This window comes from Ranitomeya imitator, chromosome 2 (assembly GCF_032444005.1).
Source record: "Ranitomeya imitator isolate aRanImi1 chromosome 2, aRanImi1.pri, whole genome shotgun sequence".
Lineage (NCBI taxonomy): Eukaryota > Metazoa > Chordata > Amphibia > Anura > Dendrobatidae > Ranitomeya > Ranitomeya imitator.
Window position 1 is genome coordinate 373947784 of NC_091283.1, and position 8794 is coordinate 373956577.

General features: G+C 44.7%; 1 long non-coding RNA gene across 1 annotated transcript; it reads right to left on the reverse strand.

Moving 5' to 3' along the window:
* Window positions 1-1143: 1143 nt before the first annotated feature.
* On the reverse strand, window positions 1144-4940 carry LOC138663992 (uncharacterized). Its single transcript, XR_011318269.1, has 3 exons — window positions 4548-4940; window positions 2197-2221; window positions 1144-1226 (listed from the first exon to the last, which is right to left on the reverse strand). It is a non-coding gene; the product is annotated as an uncharacterized lncRNA (long non-coding RNA).
* Between the last annotated feature and the right edge of the window lie 3854 nt (window positions 4941-8794).

The window sequence follows — 8794 nt, forward strand, 5'->3', positions numbered from 1 at the left end:
TAGCCTGCCTGTCAGCGGAGGTTGGCATCCTATGATACATGGCAGTGGCGCCCCAGCTCCTCGACAACTGTCCTTAGGAAGCCCTATTTAAAGACAAAGAAATACAATGTTGGTGGTATAAGGGAAACAATCAAAGGTTCCCAAGGGAATCTAAATTCAGTAGGATAAGCAAGCCTACCAACCAAAAATCATAGAAGAAAATTACCGCACACTCAAAACTGGTCAAATGCAAAAAGGTATATGCCAATATTTATTCAACACAAAATTAGTAGTTGCCACATTTGGAAAAAAATAGACAATGAACCCGACGTTTCGACCCTCCCGGGTCTTGTTCATGGGGTTACTGGCAGAACAGAGAAAACGTATAAATAACAGTGTATCATATATACAGAAGAAACGGCATAGTTACATATATATATATACATAAATCACATCACCAAAAGAAAAAAAGGGGGGGGGGGAAAGGAAAATGTACAAAGCAACACACAATTAGCACAGAAATCACGAAAGTCATATAATCAGGAACGGCGGAGCACAATAGTCACTAGAAAATCATGATTATGGACTATACGAAATTTACCTCTAGCCTTTTGATATCTATGCATATAGGTGGCAGTGGTGGAGGAAGAGCAAGCGATCCCTTAAGCTTAGGGTATAACCTGTCACAGTGACAAGATGGCAATGTTACTATATATACCGAGACAGAGTGTATATTAAACCCATAAGTGGTCTACCGTAAAAGAATGGGTACCAGACACGTGGATCCCTAGTGGTGTAGTATGTGGGACTGAGGTGGTAAGTATATGGGAAGCAAAGGGGCCTAAGAATCCTGGTATAGAGGACCACACTGACGGTACAAATAAATGATAGCTGGCACAATGGTAGATAATAATAAATACACGTACGTATATGGGAAATAGGTCCCATGAAGGCACGAGGAGGGTATGGTGCTGTGCAGAGTTTAGAAACTAAATGGCGTAGTGTTGGTATAAAAGCATGTATGTATATGGGATATGCCTTCCATAATGGTGCCAGGGTAACCTAGTGTTATGTGGAGATCTAGATAGGGTAGCCCACATGAATATAAGATGATCATTACAACAGGAAAACACACATCAGTATGTAGGTACACAGGGTATATATACCTGATAGTGGGGCCAGTGGGGGCTGCTGTCCCAAGTAGAAGGAAGCCTGATAGAGGGAGGGCCGCCTTGTAGCCAGTGGGCCTGCAGAAATAGAATATGGTAGCCTAGTAACTGTGATCCGGAGCGGACCGGCAGGGCAGGGGGGAGGTAGCGCCGTGAGAGTACCTGAGAGTCGTCCTGTGTGAGATCCTATCTGAAGTCAGCGGCGCATCCCGCGCCTTGCTGCATGGTCTAGGATGGAGGCTTGAGGAGTGTGGGTAGGGGGAGAAAAGCGCGCCCTGAAGTAGCGCCGGACCGGAAGTACCGGACCGGAAGTGACGCGTAGGGGACCCGCGCATGCGCACACGGCTACTAGTGCAAGTGTGGGCAAAGAACTGCCCAGGAGTGGGAGTATAATAGCGCTAGTGGGAGCGCTGGGAGGAAAACAAGGTTAACCCTAACATACATAGCTGGCCGGAACTAGCCAGGTGAAATGTAAATAGACCCACTGGAATGAAGTGTGGTGGAAATAAAGTTGAATGCTGTATAGATATAAAGGTGAGTGGGATGTAAGGACTACATAATAAGGGGTATGTAAGTGGTATAGAGATGAAATGGAAAAGTTGGACCAATATAACCCAGGATGATGGGTGGACGCTATGAAAGCGAGAAGCGGACTAGAGTGAAATATGTATAAGACGGGCAAAAAAGTGAACCATGAGGGAAATGTGAAATGAGAAAAACCTAATAAGGACCATGATGGAAAAAAAACCAAGATGAGACAGAATAATAATGATAAACATATGGAGAATACAGCAGTAATAAAATAAGCAAAAAATGAAAAAATAAGTACAAAAAGTAAGAAGCAAAAATTGAAAAAAAAATAAGAAAGAGATGAGGTAAATAAAAGAGATGAATAAAAAGATGAATAAAAATGATAATAGCGAAAAAAAACACGAAAAAAATGAAAAAAAATAAAAATAAAAATAAAAGTAAAAAAAGAAAAGAAAAAGAAAAATGAAAAAATGAAAAAATGGAGAGTAAACTATGGATGGTAAAATGAAAAACTCACCTAGTGAGAGGATGACTCAACGTGTCTGGAAGGTACAAAAAAACTAAGGTTAGTAAAGCATTACAGTAGCCAATCGATATCCCTGTTGAGACCCTTGGGGCTTAGGGTCTCCAATTTGTGGATCCAAAATGTCTCCCTCATTTTAAGTTGTCTGATGTGGTTCCCCCCTCTCCTGGGTCTGGGAACCTGTTCGATGACTTGATATTTAAGCTGCGCCACCGTGTGCCTGTGCTTGATAAAGTGCTCCGGGATGGGTAGCCACGTTTTACTACAACGAATAGTAGACTTGTGGCTCGCTATGCGATCTTTCACGTGCTGAGTTGTCTCGCCCACGTATAAAAGGCCACACGGGCATTTTATTACGTAGACCACGAAGTTGGAATTGCACGTGTGGTAGCCACGGATCGGATATGTTTTACCTGTCCTAGGATGTGTTACGCTGTCCGATTTGATCACATTTGAACAGGAAGCGCAATTGAGACACGGAAATGTCCCTGAGCGATGTGGGGCCAGTGTGGTTTGGCTTGTAGTGGTGCGTTGACTAACTATGTCTGCCCGAACCAATTTGTCCCTGATGTTAGGGGCTCTCCTATTGCACATGAGAGGCGGTGCAGAAAAGCTCGTAATGTTAGGGTAGGCTTTTCTTAGGAGGGGCCAATGTTTGTGGATCACTCTCTCAACTTTAGGCATAAAAGGGTGAAATGTATGGACAAATGGGACCCTGTTTTCATTGGTGTTGCTCAAGGTTATAGATGGTGGTTGAAGGACCCGTGTTTTCTCTCGGTCAAGTAGGCGTTGTGGGTATTGTTTCTCTCGGAATTTTTGGGACATGTCCTCTAGGCGTGTCGGAAGTATGTCTGGGTTAGAGACAATTCTGGCTACTCTGGTGAATTGCGAGCGGGGAAGGCTGTTGCGTGTGGCTTTTGGATGACTGCTAGAATAATGTAGGAGGCTGTTACAGTCTGTTGGTTTGCTAAAGAGATCAGTTGACAGATTGCCCTGGTCATCCTTCCGGACAAGAGTGTCTAAAAAGGAGATTTGGGTGGGGTCAGAGTGTATCGTGAACTGGAGCTCTGGGTACACGGAGTTGAGAGTCTGGTGGAATGCTTGTAATGTGTCGATGGAACCCGTCCAGATGAAAAAAATGTCATCAATATAACGTAAGTAGCAGTGGGCGTGTTCCACGTATCTGGCGTCAGTATATACAAAACTCTCTTCGAATGAATTCATGTATGTATTAGCATACGCTGGTGCTACGTTAGAGCCCATCGCGGTCCCCTGGCACTGTACGTAATAAGTATCCTCATAGAGGAAATAGTTTTCGTAAAGGACTAATCTCAAAAGGTCTACGCAAAGCTGTATATATGTAATGGATTTACCCGAATTCTCCAGAAGTAGTTTCGAGGCTGCAATGCCTTTCTCGTGAGTGATTGAGGTGTAGAGGCTGTTCACGTCCATAGTAACAAGGAGACTGTCAGGGGGAGCATTGCCATACTGTCTTAGTACGCTGAGGAAGTGACCTGTGTCTAGCATGAAAGACTTGTTGTTCTTAGTCAAGGGTGTCAGAATTTTCTCTAAGAAAACTGATAAAGGTGACAAAATCGAGTCGGTGGATGCCACTATGGGACGACCGGGAGGATTTGTTAGGGACTTGTGTATTTTAGGTAGTATATAGAATACCGGGGTAGTCGGGTGAGGGTTAGTAAGAAATTTGGCTGTCTGTTGGTCAATTATACCATTGTCACTATATGTTTTGATGACATGTTCAATTTTTCTCCGGATATCGAACAAGGGGTCCCTTGGTACCACCCTATATGTGTTGGTGTCCGAGAGTTGGCGTAATACCTCCGTGGAGTATAGTGTGCGATCTAGTACCACTATTGCCCCGCCTTTGTCCGCCGGTTTAATGACAATGGTTTTGTTGTTACGTAAAGAGGTGAGTGCTTGTTTTTCTGATGGTGTCAGATTAGCACGAGTGGGGAAGAAACCCAAACGATATTGGTGAGACAGATCCTTAACATCCTTGTCGACAAAAGAGATGAATGTTTCAACAGCATGGAACATATGGGGAGGGTTAAAGGAACTAGGGTTCCTCAGTCCCAATGATGTCAGAGGGATCTCCGCAACAGAGACGTCCCCGTTGGGAGACACTCTGTTCTCGGAGTTTCCCGTCAATGTCCCGAAGTGAGTTTTCAATCTCACTAGACGATACAGTCTTTGTAGGTCTCGCTCCAGCTGGAAATTGTCCCAGATAGGAGTGGGACAGAATGACAGTCCTTTTTGCAGTACGTCGAGTTCCGCAGGGGAGAGCGTATAACCTGAAATATTAATAACTAGGTTAGATGCCTTACCTGTGACCGAGTTGTCATTTTTCCTCGATCTTCTTGTTGGTCGGTACGCTGGTAACCTCCCCTGCGGCCTTTCGATAAAAAATGGGGTCTGCTGGAGCCTGTGGACGAGTCGCTTTCCGTGCTGAAGGAGCCTGTTTTGCGTTGGTATGGACGGCGCCAAGGAGTGTTGCCTGTAGAATCGTTCCATCTATAAACCCTATTGTGGGTGTAATCGTTGTTGTCTCGTTGAAACTTTTGACGTTTCTTTTCTTCCAAGAATTTTTGATGATCAGCAAGAATCTTGTCTGTCTTATCTTTGAGGCTGGACCAATCAGCAGATGCCAAAGTCGAGGATAGTTGAGTCTCTATTGCTCTAATGCTGTCCTTAGTCTCGGTGATAGCTTTTTGCAAAAATTCAATGGTTAGTATAATTATGTCCAAAGAACATTTATTCAAAATCTTCTTGTACTTGTCACAGAAATCCGGATTTTCTGAAAACAGGGTGGGGCGTAGGTTGCACCTGAGGCCCCTCGGGATTTTTCCTTGCTTGTGATATTCCGCCAAAGTAATGCAGTGTAGATCAAAAGAAATTAATTTCCGTCGTTCCTTCTCATAATCCCTCGTTCTGAGTTCATGAAGGGGAGTTTTCAGGAACTCACTCGAGTTCGAGACTTGGGATAGGATATTGGAGCTGGTTGCGGCGTCGTAAGCAAAGGTATCAGACGACATCTGGTAGACCGGTGCTACACCAAGAAAAAATCACATAAGTAGAAAAATGGTGTGCACTCAGGTCAGGGACAATGAGGTGCTGGTAAACTGACCGTATGGTCAAGTCAATCATAGAAGAAAATTACCGCACACTCAAAACTGGTCAAATGCAAAAAGGTATATGCCAATATTTATTCAACACAAAATTAGTAGTTGCCACATTTGGAAAAAAATAGACAATGAACCCGACGTTTCGACCCTCCCGGGTCTTATTCATGGGGTTACTGGAAGAACAGAGAAAATGTATAAATAACAGTGTATCATATATACAGAAGAAATGGCATAGTTACATATATATATATATATATATATATATATATAAATCACATCACCAAAAGAAAAAAAGGAGGGGGGGGGGGGAAAGGAAAATGTACAAAGCAACACACAATTAGCACAGAAATCACGAAAGTCATATAATCAGGAACGGCGGAGCACAATAGTCACTAGAAAATCATGATTATGGACTATACGAAATTTACCTCTAGTCTTTTGATATCTATGCATATAGGTGGCAGTGGTGGAGGAAGAGCAAGTGATCCCTTAAGCTTAGGGTATAACCTGTCACAGTGACAAGATGGCAATGTTACTATATATACCGAGACAGAGTGTATATTAAACCCATAAGTGGTCTACCGTAAAAGAATGGGTACCAGACACGTGGATCCCTAGTGGGTCTATTTACATTTCACCTGGCTAGTTCCGGCCAGCTATGTATGTTAGGGTTAACCTTGTTTTCCTCCCAGCGCTCCCACTAGCGCTATTATACTCCCACTCCGGGGCAGTTCTTTGCCCACACTTGCACTAGTAGCCGTGTGCGCATGCGCGGGTCCCCTACGCGTCACTTCCGGTCCGGTACTTCCGGTCCGGCGCTACTTCAGGGCGCGCTTTTCTCCCCCTACCCACACTCCTCAAGCCTCCATCCTAGACCATGCAGCAAGGCGCGGGATGCGCCGCTGACTTCAGATAGGATCTCACACAGGACGACTCTCAGGTACTCTCACGGCGCTACCTCCCCCCTGCCCTGCCGGTCCGCTCCGGATCACAGTTACTAGGCTACCATATTCTATTTCTGCAGGCCCACTGGCTACAAGGCGGCCCTCCCTCTATCAGGCTTCCTTCTACTTGGGACAGCAGCCCCCACTGGCCCCACTATCAGGTATATATACCCTGTGTACCTACATACTGATGTGTGTTTTCCTGTTGTAGTGATCATCTTATATTCATGTGGGCTACCCTATCTAGATCTCCACATAACACTAGGTTACCCTGGCACCATTATGGAAGGAATATCCCATATACATACATGCTTTTATACCAACATTACGCCATTTAGTTTCTAAACTCTGCACAGCACCATACCCTCCTAGTGCCTTCATGGGACCTATTTCCCATATACGTACGTGTATTTATTATTATCTACCATTGTGCCAGCTATCATTTATTTGTACCGTCAGTGTGGTCCTCTATACCAGGATTCTTAGGCCCCTTTGCTTCCCATATACTTACCACCTCAGTCCCACATACTACACCACTAGGGATCCACGTGTCTGGTACCCATTCTTTTACGGTAGACCACTTATGGGTTTAATATACACTCTGTCTCGGTATATATAGTAACATTGCCATCTTGTCACTGTGACAGGTTATACCCTAAGCTTAAGGGATCGCTTGCTCTTCCTCCACCACTGCCACCTATATGCATAGATATCAAAAGACTAGAGGTAAATTTCGTATAGTCCATAATCATGATTTTCTAGTGACTATTGTGCTCCGCCGTTCCTGATTATATGACTTTCATGATTTCTGTGCTAATTGTGTGTTGCTTTGTACATTTTCCTTTTCCCCCCCCCCCCTTTCTTTCTTTTGGTGATGTGATTTATCTATATATATAATTGCCTAAGGGTTTTTCCGTCTGTCTGTCTGTCTGTCTGTCTGTCTGTCTGTCTGTATGTCTGTCCTGGAAATCCCGGCTCTCTGATTGGTCGAGGCCGCCAGGCCTCGACCAATCAGAGACCGGCACAGCATCGACGTAGAAATCCCGCGTCTCTGATTGGTCGAGGCCGCCAGGCCTCGACCAATCAGCAACGGGCACAGCGACGATGATGTCATAAAGGACGTAGAAATCCAGCGTCTGATTGGTCGAGGCCGCCAGGCCTCGACCAATCAGCAACGGGCACAGCGACGATGATGTCATAAAGGACGTAGAAATCCAGCGTCTGATTGGTCGAGGCCGCCAGGCCTCGACCAATCAGCAACGGGCACAGCGACGATGATGTCATAATGGTTGCCATGGCGACGATGATGTCATAAAGGTTGCCTCGACCAATCAGCAACGGGCACAGTCTGCCGCGAATTATGGAATCATCATTGTCCATATATTACAGGGACATGCATATTCTAGAATACCCGATGCGTTAGAATCGGGCCACAATCTAGTGTATATATATATATACAGTGGGGCAAAAAAGTATTTAGTCAGTCAGCAATAGTGCAAGTTCCACCACTTAAAAAGATGAGAGGCGTCTGTTATTTACATCATAGGTAGACCTCAACTATGGGAGACAAACTGAGAAAAAAAAATCCAGAAAATCACATTGTCTGTTTTTTTAACAATTTATTTGCATATTATGGTGGAAAATAAGTATTTGGTCAGAAACAAAATTTCATCTCAATACTTTGTAATATATCCTTTGTTGGCAATGACAGAGGTCAAACGTTTTCTGTAAGTCTTCACAAGGTTGCCACACACTGTTGTTGGTATGTTGGCCCATTCCTCCATGCAGATCTCCTCTAGAGCAGTGATGTTTTTGGCTTTTCGTTTGGCAACACGGACTTTCAACTCCCTCCAAAGGTTTTCTATAGGGTTGAGATCTGGAGACTGGCTAGGCCACTCCAGGACCTTGAAATGCTTCTTACGAAGCCACTCCTTCGTTGCCCTGGTGGTGTGCTTTGGATCATTGTCATGTTGAAAGACCCAGCCACGTTTCATCTTCAATGCCCTTGCTGATGGAAGGAGGTTTGCACTCAAAATCTCACGATACATGGCCCCATTCATTCTTTCATGTACCCGGATCAGTCGTCCTGGCCCCTTTGCAGAGAAACAGCCCCAAAGCATGATGTTTCCACCACCATGCTTTACAGTAGGTATGGTGTTTGATGGATGCAACTCAGTATTCTTTTTCCTCCAAACACGACAAGTTGTGTTTCTACCAAACAGTTCCAGTTTGGTTTCATCAGACCATAGGACATTCTCCCAAAACTCCTCTGGATCATCCAAATGCTCTCTAGCAAACTTCAGACAGGCCCGGACATGTACTGGCTTAAGCATTGGGACACGTCTGGCACTGCAGGATCTGAGTCCATGGTGGCGTAGTGTGTTACTTATGGTAGGCCTTGTTACATTGGTCCCAGCTCTCTGCAGTTCATTCACTAGGTCCCCCTGCGTGGTTCTGGGATTTTTGCTCACCGTTCTTGTGATCATTCTGACCCCACGGGGTGGG